This window comes from Ovis aries, chromosome 21 (genome assembly GCF_016772045.2).
Source record: "Ovis aries strain OAR_USU_Benz2616 breed Rambouillet chromosome 21, ARS-UI_Ramb_v3.0, whole genome shotgun sequence".
NCBI classification, from domain to species: Eukaryota; Metazoa; Chordata; class Mammalia; order Artiodactyla; family Bovidae; genus Ovis; species Ovis aries.
The window spans coordinates 7,232,341-7,252,679 of record NC_056074.1 but is presented as its reverse complement, the minus strand read 5'-3'; the positions used below and the strand labels follow the sequence as shown (position 1 = coordinate 7,252,679).

Genomic DNA, 20,339 nt, shown 5'->3' with positions numbered 1-20,339 from the left:
TTTTAAAATAAAACTGCACTAATTATTTTTGTACATGTATCTCTGTATGTGTGAATATGACTAGGTAAATTTCTAACCCTAAGATTGCCAGATTAAACGGTTACATACAGTTTTACCTTTTGGTCAATACAGTTGGCTTTTTCCAAAGAGTTTCTCAATTTACACCTCCACAAACAATGCTTATTTCTCCACACTCTTCCCAAAGTTATGTATTATCAAACTTTCATATCTATGTCATTTGATAGGTGAAATACAGACTCTTATTATTTTCCTTTACATTTCTTTTAGTATGATTAAAATAGAACATTTTCATTTGTTTATGAGTTACTTATATTTCTTTCAGTCTAAAATGCCTATTCTTAATCATTGTCCCCTTTCCTACTACTTTTAAGTTGGTCCCTTTCTTATTGATTTGCAAGATTTTAAAGCAGAATCAAGAGATTAGTTCTTTGACACATTACAAATATTAACTTTTACATACAGAGGCTTACTTTACTTTTGTACATGTTGTAGTTTAATTTGACTTTCTTTTGGACGGTTTTTTACCTCCAGTTGTTTAAAATGTTTACATAGACAATATTTTCAATAATTTCCACTCTGGTTTTCAGTTTTCATAACCTTTTTTCCCTAATATATGACTATTTAAAAGTTGTCAGGTATTCCTCTGGTGGTCCAGTGGTTGGGAATCCGCCTTCCAGTGCAGGTGAAGGGTTTGATCCCTGGTCAGCTAACTAAAGTCCCATGTGTGGTGGGGCAACTAAGCCCGCTACCACTGCTGCTGAGCCTGCCTACTGCAGAGCCAGGTGCCACAACTAAAGAGACGTCTGTACGCCACAGCAAAGAGCCTGTGCTCCACAACAGAGACCCTGCATGCCACACCTAAGATCAGAAAAATCCAAACACATAATAAAAGATTTTTTTAAAAATTGTCCTATGGGCATCCTTTGACACATTAATTTTTCAAATTTCCAACATTTAAATTTTTATCCATGGGAAACAGATTTTTAAGAACTGAAGTAATGATTTTTTAATAATCAGTTGACCCAATGTCATTCATTGAATAATTTCATTACCTGAATGACTGACTAGAAAGTTAGCTCAATGATGTCTCTATTTCCCATTATGAATGCTGTGTTTATGTTCTACTAACACACACACACATAATCCTAGAAACCTTTACAAATCCAACATAATGGGTTAAGTTTGCTAACACTTGTTTTCTGGTGCAAATTCTACAAATAAATACGTAGAATATATACAATAAATATGCTGGTTAGAAAATGTCTGATTTACTGATTCTAACACCTCTATCTTAATTGTACACAATATTTACAACAGTTATTGTGTCGTTCCTTTTTCCTTTTAAAACATTTTGTAACCATAAGTCATGAGACTTACTGTGAATTCTCTCAGGGACAATTTCTGCCTGGCCATATAGCAGCTCAGAGGAATGCCTTGCTCATGAGAGGGAATGAAATTCCTGTGCTCAACTCTGAGTGTGATTGGATTTACAGATTAACAAAATGAGAAAGATCAAAGCCCTCTTATCAAGCAGACCTACAAGTCTAGAGCTTGCTCTTCGAAGAAAAATGGCTCTGTGCCCTTAATCTTTCTAATCTTGACCTCCCAGTGGGGCTTTATACTTAAGACACTGCCATCAGGATGCAAAATTCAACCTCAGGCCACATTCCACTTTCTCTTAACATGGGTGAACATGCCCTCAGTGACTAAATTGGCAACTGTATGGAAACTTCAGGCTTCAAACAGAATTTCTAATTCCATTAAACTGATGTTCAGCAGAGCACACTGAGTTTTGCAGTTACTAAAGAAATAACTAGGCACACATGCTTACTTTTAATTAATCACCGTCTCTTTTTTCCCCAGATGGTATGGACTTTGATGTTCTCATCTACACTACATCTTGTCAGTTCATTCATTGATGGGTACTTTGATTCTTGGCTATTGTAAGTTACTGCCATGAACACACAGGCGTATGTACACACACACACACACACACACACACATATATATTTTTTTTAGTATTTTGTAGTCTTTAGATATGGAGAAGGAAATGCCAACCCACTCCAGTACTCTTGCTTGGAAAACCCCATGGGCAGAGGAGCCTGGTAGGCTGCCGTCTATGGGGTTGCACAAAGTTGGACACGACTGAAGCGACTTAGCAGCAGCAGCAGCAGCAGCAGTCTTTGGATAAACACCCAGAGTGGAATAGCTGGATCCTATGATAATTCTGTTTTTAATTGAGGGATCTCCACTGTTTTCCACAGTGGCTGCACCATTTTATGCTCCCACCAGCAGTGTGTGAGCATTCCCTTTCACCACACCCTTTCCAACATGTGTTATTCCCTATATTTTTAACAACGGTCATTCTGATGAGCGTGAGATGATATCTCACTGTAGGTTTAGCCGCATTTCTTTAGTGCTGAGCATTTTTTCATATGCCTGTTGGTCCTATGTAAGTCTTCATTGGGAAAATGTCCGTTAAGATCCTCCAACCATTTTCATTTGGCTTTGTTCTTGTTGTGTAGGTTCTTCATGTATATTTTGGATGTGTGTGTTAGTTTCTCAGTTGTGTCTAATTCTTTGTGACCCCACGGACTGTCACCCACCAGAGTCCTCTGTCCATGGGATTCTCCAGGGGAGAACTGGGGTGAATGGCCATTTCCTCTGCCAGTGGGTCTTCCCAACCCAGGGATCAAACCTGGGTCTCCTGCATTGCAGGCAGATCCTTTACAGGGTAGTGTATTTTGGATATTAACTCCCTATTAGATATATGATTTGCAAATATTTTCTCCCATGCAGTGTGTTGTATTTTCATTTTGTTAATGGTTTCCTTTGCTCTGCAGAAGCTGTTAGTTTGTAGTCCTAGTTGTTTATTTTTGCTTTCGCTTCCTTTGCCTGAGGAAACACTCAAAAGAATATTGCTAAGATGAATGTCAAAGAGCATACTGTGTTTTCTTCTACGAGTTTTATGGGTTCAGGTCTTAAAGTCTTTAAATGCTTTTGAATTAATTTTTTTTGCTATGTAAGACAGTAGACTAGTTTCATTCTCTTGCCATGCGGTTGTCCAGTTTTCCCATGCCATTTATTAAGAGAACATCCTTTCTCAATTGTATTTCTTTGCTCTTTTGTCATAAATTAACTGTCCCTATAGGTGTGGGCTTATTTCTGGGCTCTTTAATTCTACTCCATTGATTTGCAAGTCTTTTTTTTTTTTTTAATGCAGGTTGGTAAATGTCCTTTCAGGTTTTGTGAATATTTTCATTTTACATAGTGAGAATCACATACATATATATTTCTATATCTTCCTTCCTTCATTTAGTGTCACAATACTAAAAATTCTGCATAATTATTACCCTTAAGTGCTTCAGAATATCCTTGCCTCAAACCAGCCTACTGTTTAACCAATCCACTGTTTCTAAACACCTTCAGTGTTTCCACTATTGTGTTATGAAAAACAATACTGTGATAAATTCAAACTCTGCTCCATATTTTGGATTTTTATTTTTTAGTAGACAACTAGAAATACTAGGTCCGGACTTTTGGACTCAGAGGGAGAGGGAGAGGGTGGGATGATTTGGGAGAATGACATTCTAACATGTATACTATCATGTGAATTGAATCGCCAGTCTATGTCTGACGCAGGATGCAGCATGCTTGGGGCTGGTGCATGGGGATGACCAGAGGATGTTGTGGGGAGGGAGGTGGGAGGGGGTTCATGTTTGGGAATGCATGTAAGAATTAAAGATTTTAAAATTTAAAAATAAAAACTAAAAAAAAAAAAAAAATACTAGGTCAAAGGTAGAGAACAAATGTTCCCATTCAAATTGCCAAATCATCTTCCATAAAAACTGTATGAATTGACAGTTTCAGTGGCAGACAGGGCTGGTCTCATTACATCCTTACCAGCACTGAGGTTTCTGTATTCGTTTTGGGTTTTAGGTCCTAACTGATTTGATTGGCTTACACACATACTGTTGGCTTACACACGTATTGTTGGCTTACACACATATTGTTGGGTTATATACATATTGCTGAGGCTCTGACATGTCTCTGAGGAAAGATAAGTTCAAGTAGAACTGTAGGTCACTGATGTCCTTATTTCTGTGAATTTCCTGTTCCAAGGCATAGGGATGGAGAGATGGGAGTAGGGAGAGATTAGCGGTATCTTCTCATGATCTCTTTTATCCGATCGACAAACTTGCAGACTTGGGTACAGACACCTGGGTCATTGCGTTGGCCCCGAGGGAAACTTCCCCATGATACCAGGCCTTGCAAGGTACCTTTGCACATCAGTGGTCTCCTTGAGTCACTGTTGCAGGCACACCACTCCACAGGTGCTGGAGTTCAGAATGCCAGCATGGAGCAGGGAGTACCCCAGCAAGTCCTTACAAACCTTCCTAAAGTCTTGGGGTGAGATGAGCTTGACGTCTGTGCACATGAGTTGCACTGGAAAGGTCACATCAGGGCTAGTGGTGGTGCCCGAGCCATAAACAGGGCATGTGGTCTGGGGCAGGTGGTGGGTCACAGTGGGAAGGCAGGTTGATGTTCTTGACACTGGATGACAGCCTGGCCCAGGCATTTAGCATCACCAGCATGAGGCTGTTAGCGTGAGTTTGTGTGGAGTGACACAGATGGTGGACAGGACTATGTGGCCTTGACGTTCTGGCCTCCCACCAGCCGATCACTGCGCATGTGCACGTGGTACGCATTCATCATGCAGCGGGCAGCAGTGAGCACCCACTGCTCGCTGAGCAGCACGCCTCCACAGTGGGGCTGTCTGCCCTTGCGCAGGGCCACCTGCCAGGGCTGGGAGCCTCTTGGACATGGGACTCCATCAATAATCTCCAAATTCTCGTCACCCTGGGCGCCCTGTGCAGCAGATCCCAGGGCAAAGGACAGCAACAGGATCAGCAAGGGTGCCACCATGGCGACCTCTTAATCTTTCAGGGGCTGCCAGCAAGGGAGGGCTCTCTTCTGCTGGGGCATAAATGAAGCCCCTTCTCAGCTCTGGAAGGTCAGATCTGATCTGGGCGCCAGACTTGGTTGGGAGCCAGGCATCAATGTCTACTTTTTCTAACAATTTTGTTCAGTCTTTCACGTGTTCAACTCTTTGCAACCCCATGGACTGCAGCACACAAGGCTTCCCTATCCTTCACCATATCCCAGAGCTTGCTCAAACTCATGTCCATTGAGTCGGTGATGCCATTCAACCATCTCATCCTCTGTCATCCCCTTCTCCTCCCACTTTCAATCTTTCCAGGCATCAGAATCTTTTCCAATGAGTTGGCTCTTCACATCACGTGGCCAAAGTATTGGAGCTTCAGCTTCACCATTAGTCATTCTGACAAAAACTGAGGATTGATTTCTTTTAGGATTGACTGGTTGGATCTCCTTGCTGTCCAGGGGACTTTCAAGAGTCTTCTCCAGCACCACAGTTCGAAGGCATCAATGCTTCGGCACTCAGCCTTTTTTTACTGTTCAGCTCTCACATCCATACATGACTACTGGAAAAACCATAGCTTTGATTATATGGACCTTTGTAGGAAAATAATATGTCTGCTTTTTAATATGCTTCCTAGGTTTGCCATTGCTTTTCTTTCAATGCCATGCTGTTTTGATTGCTACACTTTGAACTTTAACTTGAAATAAGGGAGTGTGATGCCTCCAGATCTGTTCCTTTTTCTCAGGACTGCTTTGGCTATTCATAGCCTTTGTTGTTCCATACAGGTATTAGGATTTTTTTGTTCTATTCCTCTGAAAAAATGTCATTGGGATTTTGATAGAGATTACCTTAAATATGCATATTATGTTAAGTAATATGGAAATTTTTGCAAAGTTAATTCTTCCAATCCAAGAACACAGAAAATATTTCTATTTGGGGGTATTCTTTCATTTCTTTAAAGAATATCTTAATAGTTTTGAGTGTACTATCGTTCAAATCCTTAGTTAAATTTACTCCTAGGTATTTTATTCTTTTTGCTGCAGCAATAAATGGGACAATTTTCTATATTTCTGACAGTTCAAAGAAATGAAACAAGACTTTTCTATACCGATTTTTTACCCTGAAACTCTGCTAAATTATTACTTCTAGTATTTTGTTAGTTTTAGGGTTTTCTGTATACAAAATTACATCATCTGCAAATAGTGAATTTTACTTCTTCCTTGCCAATCTGGATGCTTTTATTCCTTATTCCTAGAACTTTCAATAGCATGCTGAATAAAAATGGCAAGAATGGGCATACTCGTCTAACTCTTGATCTTTATTACAGGAAAAGTTTTCAGTTTTTCTCACTGACTAAAAGGTTAGCTATGGGTTTCTCACATATTGCTTTTATTGTATAAAGGTATACTGAGTTTTTATCATAAACGTGTGAATCACGTCAAATGCTTTTTCTGCATCTATTGAGTTGGTTATATAATTTTTATTCTTCAGGTTGTTAATGTGGTGTATCACACTGATTGATTTACAGACACTGAATCATCCTTCTATCCCTGAAACAGATTGTACTTGATCACGCAGTATGATACCTTTATTGTACTGTTTTATTTATTTTGCCAATATTTTGTTGGGCTGGAAAAGGTCAGTTTTCCTTCTAATCCCATAGAAAAGCAATGCCAAAGAATGCTCAAACTACCACACACTTGCACTCATCTCACACACTAGTAAAGTAATGCTCAAAATTCTCCAAACCAGGCTTCAGCAATACGTGAACAGTGAAGTTCCAGATGTTCAAGCTGGTTTTAGAAAAGGCAGAGGAACTAGAGACCAAATTGCCAACATCCACTGGATCATGGAAAAAGCAAGAGAGTTCCAGAAAAACATCTATTTCTGCTTTATTGACTATGCCAAAGCCTTTGACTGTGTGGATCACAATAAACTGTGGACAATTCTTCAAGAGATAGGAATACCAAATCACCTGACCTGCCTCTTGAGAAACCTGTATGCAGGTCAGGAAGCAACAGTTAGAACTGGACATGGAACAACAGACTGGTTCCATATAGGAAAAGGAGTACGTCAAGGCTGTATATTGTCACCCTGCTTATTTAACTTATATGCAGAGTACATCATGTGAAGTGCCAGGCTGGATGAAGCACAAGCTGGATATAAGATTGCTGGAAGAAATAACAATAACCTCAGACACACAGATGACACCACCCTTATGGCAGAAAGTGAAGAAGAACTGAAAAGCCTCTTGATGAAAGTGAAAGAGGAGAGTGAAAAAGTTGGCTTAAAGCTCAACATTCAGAAAACGAAGATCATAGCATCTGGTCCCATCACTTCATGGGAAATAGATGGGAAAACAGTGGAAACAGTGGCTGACTTTATTTTTGGAGGCTCCAAAATCACTGCAGATGGTGACTGAAGCCATGAAATTAAAAGACGCTTACTCCTTGGAAGGAAAGTTATGACCAACCTAGATAGCATATTCAAAAGCAGAGACATTACTTTGCCAACAAAGGTCTGTCTATTCAAGGCTATGGTTTTTCCAGTGGTCATGTATGGATGTGAGAGTTGGACTGTGAAGAAAGCTGAGCACAGATGAATCGATGATTTTGAACTGTGGTGTTGGAGAAGACTCTTGAGAGTCCCTTGGACTGCAAGGAGATCTAGCCAGTCCATCCTAAACGAGATCAGTCCTGGGTGTTCATTGGAAGGACTGATGCTGAAGCTGAAACTCCAATACTTTGGCCACCTGATGCAAAGAGCTGACTCATTTGAAAAGACCCTGATGCTGGGAAAGATTGAGGAGGGCAGGAGGAGAAGAGGATGACAGAGGATGAGATAGTTGGATGGCATCACCAACTCAATGGACATGAGTTTGCGTAGGCTCTGGGAGTTGGTTATGGACAGGGAGGCCTGGTGTGCTGCAGTTCATGGGGTCGTAAAGAGTCAGACATGACCAAGCAACTGAACTGAAATGAATTGAATATTTTGTTGAGGATTTTTGCATCTATGTTCATCAGTGATTTTGGTCTGCAATTTGTGTGTTACCTATGGTTTTGTTATTAAGACAATGCTAGTCTCATAAAATTTATTTAAAAGCATTCCCTCCTCTTTAATTTTTTGAGAGTTTGAGAAAGGTGGGAATTAGATTGTCTTTGAATGCTTGGCAGAATTCACCTGTGAAGCCATCTAGTCCTTGGCTTTGTTTTTTGGGAGATTTTGATTTCTATTTCAGTCTCCTTAATAGTGATTAGTCTATTCAGATTTTTCTATTTCTTTGTGATTCAGTCTTGGAAGACTGTATGATTCTAAGAATTTGTCCATTTCTTATAGGTTGTCATATAGGGATAACTTTTTGACATATAGCTAGCTGTTTATAGTATTTTGTTATTATCCTTTGTATTTGTTACACATTGTGATTTCTCATTTTTTTAACATGAACCTTTTCTTTTTTTCTTATTGAGTCTAGTGAAAGGTTTGTCAAATTTATCTTTTCAAAGAAAACAGCTCTTACATTCACTGATCTCTTCTATATTGCCTTTGTAGTCTATTTATTTCCACTCTGATATTTTCTTCCTCTACTGATTTTGGGCTTTGCTTGTTCTTATTTTTCTAGTTCCTTTAAGTGTAAGGTTAGATTGTTTCAGAGATTTTTGCTTCTTGAGGTAGGTCTGTATTTCTATAAACTTCCTTCTTAGTATCACTTTCGTTTCACCCCAGAGCTTCTGCTATATTACACTTTCATTTTCCTCTGTCCTTAAGTATTTTTGATTCTCATTTCATTTCTTCATTGATCCAATAGCTGTTCAGTAACATATTGCTTAGTCTCCATGTATTTGTGATTTTTCCAGCTTTCTTCTTGCAGATGCAGTTTCATACCATGTGGTCAAAAAAGATAATACAGTTTCAATTTTCTTAAACTCTTTGAGACTTACATCCCAAAATATAGGCTATCCTTGAGAATGGTCCTTGCACACTTGAGGAGCTGCTGCATTTGTATGGAACAGCCTATATATGTATCAACTGTTCAGTCGTCTCCAACTCTGTGCAACCCCATGGACTGTAGCCCACCAGGCTCCACAGCCCAAGGGATTATCCAGGCAGGAATACTGGAGTAAGTTGCCATTTCTTCCTCCAGGGGATCTTCTGGACCCAGGAAATCAAACCTGAGTCTTCTCCATTGGCAGGCAGATTACCACTGCGCCAGCTGGGAAGCCGTATCAATTAGGTACATCTAGTATAATACTTCATTTAAGTCATTATTTCTTTGTTGACTTCTGTCTTGAGGTCTATGCATTGATATAAGTGGGGTGTTAAAGTCCCCTATTATTGTGGTGCTGTCAATTTCTCCCCAGAGATCTATTAGTAATTGTTTTATGTACTTCTGGTAATCCCATGTTAGGTACACATGTATTAGGAAGTATCATGTCTTCTTGATGAATTACTCCCTTTACCATTATATAATGCCCATCTTTGTCTTGTTGTCTTTTTTGACTTTAAATCTATTTGTCTGATATGAGTGAGGCTACCTCAGCTTTCTTTTGCCTGTCACTTTCTTGGAATATCATCTTTCATCTCCTAACTCTGAATCTGTGTTTGTCTTCAGAGCTAAATTTCCTGAAATCTGCCTATAGGTGAGTATTGTTTCTTAATCCATCCATCCACTCTGTCTTTTGATTGGTGCTATGAATCCATTTACTTAGGATTATCAATGACAGATAAGTACATAGCACTGTTTATATATATAGGTTGTACTGTATCTTTTTTCTTTGTGTTTCTGTCATTTTGGTTTGGTGACTTTTTTACAATATTTTTCTCAGTCTTCTCTTTATGTTTCATGTCTCTGCTCTAGATTTATGTTTTAAGGTTACTTTTAGGTTCATATAAAGTGTCTCATAGATGATATGACCAATTTTTTTCTGTTGAAAGCATCTTATCTTTATTTGCCTATATGGGTTCATTCATTTCCTCTTCCTCTTTAAAACTTTTGTTGTCTCAACTTATTCTCTTACGTTGTAAGCTCATTATCAAATTGAAGGAACCATTGTTTCTGCTGTTTATTCCTTTATAACTTTTATGTTAAAATTAAACATTTAATAATATATTCTGACATAGAGTCACAACTTTCTATTTATCACCTTACTCAAAGTTTTTTGTACTTTCACCTTCTCTTTTCATGTGTAAGAGCTCTCTTTAACATTTCTTGTGAGGCAAGTCAGCTTCTGTTTGCCTGAGAAAGCCTTTACTTCTCCATATCTGTAACTTTGCTGGATAGAGTATTCTTGGCTCAGTTTTTAATCGTTCAATATTTTGAGTATGTCATTCTACTCTCCCCTGGCCTGTAGTTTCAGCTGAGAAATCTGCTCATCACACCCATCTGCCTGATGGGTGTTCCTTTGTAGGTTGCTGTCTTTCTTCCTCTAGCTGCCTTCAAAATTGTTTATCATTGACTTTTCTTCTTTAACATTGATTTTTGACAGCTCTAATATAACATGTTTTATTAGAAGAAGGTTGATTATAAGAAAGTTTCTTGACATTCAGACAATTAGATGTTCTCTTAGCTTTGTGGAATTGTTTGTCCAGTTCCTTCCCCATGGTTGAGAAGTTCTCAGCTATTATTTTTTAAAATAAACTCACTGCTCCCTTCTCCCTTTCTTCTATTTGGGGGATACTCATTAACCTTATGTTGCTTTTCCTGATGGACTCAGATTGTTCTCACAGAATTTCTTCATTTTGAAAAAAAAAAATCTCTTCTCCTCTACCTGAATAATTTCTAGATTTCTATTTTTGAGCTTGCTAATTCTCTCTTCCATATGGTCTGCTCAATTTTGAATGCTTTCTATTGCATTCTTCATCTCATTTATTGAGCTCTTCAGCTATAAAATTTCTATTTAGTTCTTTAATACAGCTTCAATCTCTTTTAAAAACTATTCCTTCTGTTCATTAATTTTATTACTGAGATCATTAAACTGCTTTTCTGAGCTTTCTTAAAGTTTGTTAAGTTTTTTTTTTTTTTTAAAGACAACTATTTTTTAGTGGCTGTGCAGGCACAGGAGGGCCTAGAAGAGCCATCCCACGTTGAAGGTCAGGAAGAGCGGCAGTGAGGAGATACCCGTCATCCAAGGTAAGGAGCACTGGCTGTGCTTTGCTGGAATAGCCGTGAAGAGATAACCCACGCCCAAGGTAAGAGAAACCCAAGTAAGATGGTAGGTGTTGCAAGAGGGCATCAGAGGACAGACACACTGAAACCATACTCACAGAAAACTAGTCAATCTAATCACACTAAGACCACACTCTTGTCTAACTCAATGAAACTAAGTCATGCCCATGGGGCAATCCAAGACAGGCGGGTCATGGCGGAGAGGTCTGACAGAATGTGGTCCACTGGAGCAGGGAATGGCAAACCACTTCAGTATTCTTGCCTTGAGAATTCCATGAACATTATAAAAAGGAAAAATGATAGGATACTGAAAGAGGAACTCCCCAGGTCATTAGGTGCCCAATATGCTACTGGAGATCAGTGGAGAAATAACTCGAGAGAGAATGAAGGGGTGGAGCCAAAGCAAAAACAATACCCAGCTGTGGATGTGACTGGTGATAGAAGCAAGGTCTGATGCTGTAAAAAGCAATATTGCACAGGAACCTGGAATGTCAGGTCCATGAATCAAGGCAAATTGGAAGAGGTCAAACAAGAGATGGCAAGAGTGAATGTCGACATTCTAGGAATCAGCGAAGTAAAATGGACTGGAATGGGTGAATTTAACTCAGATGACCATTATATCTACTACTGCGGGCAGGAATACCTTAGAAGAAATGGAACAGCCATCATGGTCAACAAAAGAGTCCGAAATGCAGTACTTGGATGCAATTTGAAAAATGACAGAATGATCTCTGTTCGTCTCCAAGGCAAACCATTCAATATCACAGTAATCCAAGTCTATGCCCCAACCAGTAATGCTGAAGAAACTGAAGTTGAACGGTTTTATGAAGACCTACAAGACCTTTTAGAACTAACACCCAAAAAGATGTCCTTTTCATTCTAGGGGACTGGAATGCAAAAGTAGGAAGCCAAGAAACACCTGGAGTAACAGGCAAATTTGGCCTTGGAATGCGGAAGGAAGCAGGGCAAAGACTAATAGAGTTTTCCCAAGAAAATGCCCTGGTCATAGCAAACACCCTCTTCCAACAACACAAGAGAAGACTACACATGGACATCACCAGATGGTCAACACCGAAATCAGACTGATTATATTCTTTGCAGCCAAAGATGGAGAAGCTCTATACAGTCAACAAAAACAAGACCAGGAGCTGACTGTGGCTCAGATCATGAACTCCTTATTGCCAAATTCAGACTCAAATTGAAGAAAGGACGGAAAACTGCTAGACCATTCAGGTATGACCTAAATCAAATCCCTTATGATTATACAGTGGAAGTGAGAAATAGATTTAAGGGCCTAGATCTGATAGATAGAGTGCCTGATGAACTATAGAATGAGGTTCATGACATTGTCCAGGAGACAGGGATCAAGACCATCCCCATGGAAAAGAAATGCAAAACAGAAAAATGGCTGTCTGGGGAGGCCTTACAAATAGCTGTGAAAAGAAGAGAGGCAAAAAGCAAAGGAGAAAAGGAAAAATATAAGCATCTGAATTCAGAGTTCTAAAGAATAGCAAGAAGAGATAAGAAAGCCTTCTTCAGCAATCAATGCAAAGAAATAGATGAAAAGAACAGAATGGGAAAGACTAGAGATCTCTTCAAGAAAATTAGAGATACCAAGGGAACATTTCATGCAAAGATGGGGTCGATAAAGGACAGAAATGGTATGGACCTAACAGAAGCAGAGGATATTAAGAAGAGATGGCAAGAATAAACAGAAGAACTGTAAAAAAAAAAAAAAAAGATCTTCATAACCCAGATAATCACGATGGTGTAATCACTCATCCAGAGCCAAACATCCTGGAATGTGAAGTCAAGTGGGCCTTAGAAAGCATCACTACGAACAAAGCTAGTGGAGGTGATGGAATTCCAGTTGTGCTGTTTCAAATCCTGAAAGATGATGCTGTGAAAGTGCTGCACTCAATATGCCAGCAAATTTGGAAAACTCAACAGTGGCCTCAGGACTGGAAAAGGTCAGTTTTCATTCCAATCCCAAAGAAAGGCAATGCCAAAGAATGCTCAAACTACCGCACAATTGCAATCATCTCACATGCTAGTAAAGTAATGCTCAAAATTCTCCAAGCCAGGCTTGGAGAACTGTGAACTTCCTGATGTACAAGCTGGTTTTAGAAAAGACAGAGGAACCAGAGATCAAATTGCCAACATCTGCTGAATCATGGAAAAAGCAAGAGTTCCAGAAAAACATCTATTTCTGCTTTATTGACTATGCCAAAGCTTTTGACTGTGCAGATCACAATAAATTGTGGAAAATTCTTCAAGAGACGGGAATACCAGACCACCTGACCTGCCTCTTGAGAAATCTGTATGCAGGTCAGGAAGCAACAGTTAGAACTGGACATGGAACAACAGACTGGTTCCAAATAGGAAAAGGAGTACATCAAGGCTGCATATTGTCACCCTGCTTATTTAACTTATATGCAGAGTACATCATGAGAAACGCTGGACTGGAAGAAACACAAGCTGGAATCAAGATTGCCAGGAGAAATATCAATAACCTCAGATATGCAGATGACACCACCCTTATGGCAGAAAGTGAAGAGGAACTAAAGAGCCTCTTGATGAAAAAGGAGAGTGAAAAAGTAGGCTTAAAGATCAACATTCAGAAAATGAAGATCATGGCATCCAGTCCCATCACTTTATGGGAAATAGATGGGAAACAGTGGAAACAGTGGCAGACTTTATTTTAGGGGGCTCCAAAATCACTGCAGATGTTGATTTCAGTCATGAAATGAAAAGATGCTTACTCCTTGGAAGAAAAGTTTTGACCAACCTAGGAAGCATATTCAAAAGCAGAGACATTACTTTGCCAACAAAGGTCCGTCTAGTCAAGGCTATGGTTTTCCCTTTGGTCATGTATGGATGTGAGAGTTGGACTGTGAAGAAAGCTGAGTGCCGAAGAAGTGATGCTTTTGAACTGTGGTGTTGGAGAAGACCCTTGAGAGTCCCTTGGACTGCAAGGAGATCCAACCAGTCCATTCTGAAGATCAGCCCTGGGATTTCTTTGGAAGGAATGATGCTAAAGATGAAGCTCCAGTACTTTGGCCACCTCGTGCGAAGAGTTGACTCCCTGGAAAGACTGTGATGCTGGGAGGGATTGGGGGCAGGAGAAGAAGGGGACGACCGAGGATGAGATGGCTGAATGGCATCACGGACTCGATGGACGTGAGTCTGAGTAAACTCCAGGAGATGGTGATGGACAGGGAGGCCTGGCGTGCTGCGTTTCATGGGGTCGCAAAGAGTCGGACACGACTGAGTGACTGAACTGGAACTAAATGTTGTATATTTTACCTTGTCAGGAGATAGATACTTTTCTATTACTAAACATGATTTTGAGTATTTTTCTGGGTCATGGTTTACTTCACATATTTGGATCCTTTCATATTTTGCTGTTAGAGTTTGTTAGATGGGGTCGAAACAGTGTTTAATCTTGGACTACTCTCTTTTACTGTTATTGAACCAAAACCATTCATTGTACTTTAACTGATATCCTTTGAATTCTGAGGCTTTTCCATTCTGGATGATGTCACTCTTCATAACCCTGAGAGAGGTTAAGACACTATTTCCTATTATCTTTTTAGGTATTATCTTCGTGCTATGGCCTGGAGAGGTTTTCATCTGTGTGTACTGATTAGTAGTCAGTTGAATTCTCTGGTGGATATTCCTACAGAACTCTGCCGTTTTCATTCCATACAGCTCAATTCTTTCCAGTATTCTGTTTGGCAAATTCTTCTCAGCCGTGCTCCCCCAGCTCTTCTTTCTCATGTCAGGGAAACTGTTGCCCAGGTTTCCCTCTCCCCTATATCTTTACCTGAACACTCTCTCAGGTAGAAAGCTGAGCAATGGTAGAGCTAATCTCATTTGTAACCAGTCTCTTATGGCCCTCTCTCCTTCACGGTCAGATATTCCCTTTTTCAGAACTGTTTTTCTTATGCTTTATCTTTTTTTTTTTTTTTTTTTAGTTAAAAGGCTGAATCTAGTTATTATTTGACCTTGTTTGGGAGAGCAATCTATATAATCCCTTGATCCTTTTTAACTTCATACCACCAGTACTACTAATTGATAAAGAGTTTCCATAGAGGATAATACCTATCTGCTATCCCAAAAGTGGCCTCTCATTTATCATCCTAAAACCATCGTGTTCCTGAAGCCATGGCAAGGTTAAACATGCTTCTCAGGCTCAGCTTTAACACAGTGTTAAAACACATCATATATGTATGTGTATGAATGTGTGTATGTATATGTGTGTGTGTGTGTGTGTGTGTGTGTGATGCTATGTAAAAAAGTAGTGGTGGTATACCTGTATTTTAAATACATACATATTCACTCTTTCTGTACTATTCATGCCTTTTGACTTTTTTCCTGTATCCATGGGCCCTAGGACATGTCTACACAAGGTAAGCCCTCAGTAAATATTTATATGAATAACTAAATTTAAAAATTGGTTAGCAGATCCTTCTTTTTCTCAGGTAGCAGACAGCTTACTGCATCACAATAAACTCCATTTTGAAGCAGCATGTTCCATAAAAACTACTGAAGAGATAACCCAGAGTCTGAGGCCACTGAAGCACAAAAGCACAGGGCTGAACCTGAGGGGAGTCAGAATTCTGCCAGCCATGAGGAAGGAGCAAGACAACAACGGGTATCTGCTACTTCAGACACACAGTTCTCCAAAGCACCTGTATCCTCTGTTCTAAAGAGAATGTCTTAAACACTTTAAACAATATTTTAGACTAGTTTCATGACAGTATCTAACTTAAATGACTGTAAATATTTCCAGAACACAATAAACTCCACTTCCGTGCCAAGATGCTTCATGCAGTGTGTCACTTTAGATGGTAATTATATTGCATTAAGGAGGCAGACTGTGAAGCCTCAAAAAGTAGAAAGAATATACGGGTAAACCTGTCATCCACCCCCACAGCACACACCCTCTACAGAGGAGAATTCTATTATTTCTGGGATCATCTTAATTTCATATTATTCTTTTTTTTTGAAAAAGCTGCCTACTTTAGATATTTTAATACAGGACAATTCCTTGGGAGCAAGTGCTTGTTTTAATGATAGAAATTTCTTGCTTTTCCCACTTTTTATCCACTTTCTCATGGAGCGTGTTCAAGCACATAATCTTCCTATTTGTATCTTTTCACCTTTTTGATCAAAAGCAAATCTTAATTCCCTTGTCATACTCTTATTAAATATTCAATTCAAATTTTCTGAGTTTCAAGATAATTAAGTCTACCTTACAGAGATTTCTTTCACTCTGAAAATGAAGGAGCAAAAATTCTCTGTACATGACAAAGCACTGAGCAAATTGTCAACGTAAGGTTTGAGGTATATGAAATTTTGCCGGTGATTCATCTTGTTAGCCCAATAACCTTACAGAGTGGCTGAACTGTGGTCACATTCAGTACATGGATTAAAGAAAGAGAAAAAGAAGAAGGATGATGGATGGGATATAAGGAGAAAATGAAAGCAAGGGAAGAGAGAAGAGGGAGCAGGAAAGAAAAAAGACATGAAAGAAGGGAGGGCCGGGGGTGGGGGGAATAAGGGAAACTGGGAAGAGTAAAATGAAGGGAGAAAGGGGAGATGAAAGTAGGGATGGGAGAAAAAAAGAGACGGGAGGAAAAGTCATGACTACTATGAGACTGGTTGACTAATTTTGACTTTGACATGCATGTAACAACTGATCACTGCTATAACTGTTCCCTTCCCAGACAACATAAATAAATAACAAAACAACAGTGACTAATCTTACATGATGTTTAGACATGGTAGTCTTAGGCTAAGGAGATGGAAATAGTAATATCTGCTAATTACGAATATTAGTACTCATATTATTGCCTTTGAGGATGAAAAAGAAGGAGAGGTTGGCACTCTCAAATGCTGTAGCTAAGCTGAAACTCTAGAAAATGAGATTCATTCATCAAAAGGCTCGTCCTTTTTTCTATTTTCCCAAGTATACAGGAAACAAGGTAGTTTAAAAATCTTTCTTAGATTCTGATACTTGAGTTAGAAATAATCTCTTTCATATCTCTTTTTCTCAAAATAATCTCATTTATTTTGCTCTTAACTCATTAGTGGGGGCATCTTAACAAACAAAGAGAATGTAAGATATTTAAATCTTGCTCCAATATATAAAAATCAATTAATTGTGTGTGTGTGTGTGTGTGTGTGTGTGTGTGTGTGTGTGTGCATGAGGTTTGTGATAGTGGCTTTTCGGCAGCCTAAAGGCTTAAGCTTCTAAAAGACACCAATAATATTTCTTATGCAAACCAACAATTCTGGTGTTGTAACAGGGAAGAGACCACTTGGTGCCATAGATACATTTAATGATAGCACTAATGATCACTGCTGCCATTAATTAAGCACCTGCTTTGAGGAAATCACTGCACAGCTGCCATCTCCTTTAATTCTCCTGGTGACGCTGTGAAGTTAGCATCTGCATCACAGTTTTGCAGTTGAGGAGCCATAGCCTCAGAGGAAATAGCAAACTTTTGCAAAGATTGTGGCTGACACCTCTTATCATGTCCACCTCTCCAGGTCAGAGAGTGACTGAAGATCAGAGAGATGGAAAAGCAATAAAACAAAACATCTCAAGGCCTTCTTTCATCCCTAAGAGCTAAGGATACATATACACACACTTTCATTCTAAACGAGATGCCTGACATTGCTGTAAATTCTTTAGTAATGTATTTTAATTAATCCTCTGACACTGATTTATCTGACTGATGGGAAAAGGAAAGTTTGGGAAGTTAAATTGCCCAGGCCCCTGGCAAGTGTCAGAATATGTATTTGAGTTCAAAATACACATGCCTGTGCCCCTTTTCCGTATCACACTGATCTTCATTGCTCCACAAACACTCGCAGAGCACCTGCTGTGTGAAAACAGTTTTGCAAGAGCAGGACAGTTAAAGACATACAAAGATAAACAAGACACAGCCTTGAACTCAAAAAGCAAACTCCAATCACTTTAAAAAACATCTCAGAGGGAGTAACATTTATGAGGAAATGTGAACTGGTTTGCAAAATCGTCTTCTGAAGTCATAAATTATAACATTAACTGGTGGGCCTTTTCCTGTTGGGCAAATCTCTCACAGAAAGTGAGCCTTGATAGCACAGTACTGGGAGACGAGCTTATTAATGTGATGTATCCACTGCCAAGGGACATTCCCCATACTCTACCAGGCAACAGATTTTCATGGTGAAGGCAAACCCTTCCTCCATCTTGGAAGGGAAAGATTTTACCCATATGCTCTCAGATAATGCTTATCATAGCTCAATGGGTGGCAAGTTTATTCCCCTTTACCACTGAGGCAACAAAGATTTATAAACGTCAAGGGACCACCTTGGGTCAAACAGGTCGTAAGGGGTCCAGGCAGGGTTCAAACCAATGTTTACCTTACTCCAAAGAACTATTTCCGCTGTACTATTCTGCCCTTCTCACGTATATAATGTATCTGGATATGTGCACATATGCCTATGTGTATGTACATGTGTACATATGTATATGTGTGCATGTATGACAAAAGAAAATTTCCTGTTGATCCTGAGACTAACTAAAACTGTTTTCAAACTTTATTGAGGTACAGCTGACAATTATGTTATTTAAAGTGTATAATGTGACAATCTGATATATAGGTACATCCTGAAAGAATTTCCCCATTGAGTCAATTAACACATCCATCACCTCGCATATTTACTTTTTTTTGGTGAGAAAATTTAAGTTCTACTCTCTCACCAAATTTCAATTACCTGATAACAGTGTTATCAGCTATACTTAGGTTTTACATTTGACTTTCTCTCAGTGGTCTCTTCAGGATCTTATTTTTAACCTGTGGTTATAGAAAGTGTGTAGGGAAGAAGGAACAAATATTTTATAACAATCTATGAATCAGTACTGTGCGCTACTTCAGAGCTCACCCATTTGGTTGTTTTTCGTTTTTTCTTCCCCTCTGCCAAAGCAAGATACAAGGGCCCTGGCTGCACCACATGGCTAAAACTGAGCCACAGAGGAAAAGGTTCCCCTTCTTGCCTTCTTTCCCCCTCAGCCTCCCCACTAGCCCTCTCAGCCACCGAAGCCCCTCTCTGCCGCCTCTGTGACCGGCCCTAAGCCCCAAGCCATCTTCCCTTCCCCTGCGTCCTCCACGCCGCGCCACCTACCTTCATACCCACCAGGCCGTTGTGGAAGTCCATGGGGGTTTGCAGAACCGGGTTCCACAGGCATCTCATGAACTCTCTGATGAACCTGCTGACGCATTTGAGACCGTCCCTGCAGCGACCCCACCGCAAGGCCCCCGGTTTTTTCTGGGTCAGGCCTCCTGGCAACGCCAGCTTTCCCTGAGGCCTGTGCAGCACGCCTTGGCCCGTAGGTGCATTAAGCAGACCGGCGAGACGGTGGAGTGGAAGAGGTTTTTTTTGGAAGCCTCACTTGGGGAGGCTGGCCCGGGGGCGACCATCTGCGGCGCAGTTCAAGCAAAGGAACCGGAATGGGTACCAGACTTCAGCAAGCTCACGTGGACCATGCCTGTGCACCTCTGCCACTCCTGGCAGCATCCGCGCCACAGATGCCAGCGTGCTCACATGATTGCGCCTGTGCATCTCCGCCACTCCCAGCAGCACCCGCGCCAAAGACGCCAGCATGCTCACTTGGACCTCATAGCCGCCATTCCCGGCAGTACCCACGCCCCCGGCAGTACCCACGCCCCCGGCAGTACCCACGCCCCCGGCAGTACCCACGCCCCCGGCAGTACCCACGCCCCCGGCAGTACCCACGCCGGACTCCAGCGCGCTCACATGGACCGTGCCTCTGCACCTCTGCCAATCCCGGCAGCACCCACACCACAGAATCCAGCGTGCTCACGTGGACCGCGCCTCTGCATTTCTACCGCTCCCGGAAGCACCCGCACCAAAGACGCCAGCGTGCACATGTGGACGCGCCTCTGCACCTCTGCCACTCCCTGCAGCACCCGCGCCACCAAGTCCTCTGCAGCTTCAGCCAATGAATGACAGGCTTCGTAGTGCCCCTGAGCAGCAGCCTGCACACCAGGGTCGCAGCAGGGTGGTCGCTGCCTGTGGCATGGGAGGCGCAGCCCAGCCAGCATGGGTGTCAGTGCCAAGTCTGTTTGTCAGCGAGCCCATTCAGCAACTTGCAGCAGCTGCCGGTCCACTCCTGGCCGGGAGCCACAGCTCAGGGAA

At 40.7% G+C, this 20,339-nt stretch overlaps 1 pseudogene; it reads right to left on the bottom strand.

Moving 5' to 3' along the window:
- Window positions 1–4,176: 4,176 nt before the first annotated feature.
- LOC101123080 (kallikrein-7-like) lies at window positions 4,177–4,947 on the bottom strand (annotated as a pseudogene).
- Window positions 4,948–20,339: the final 15,392 nt, after the last annotated feature.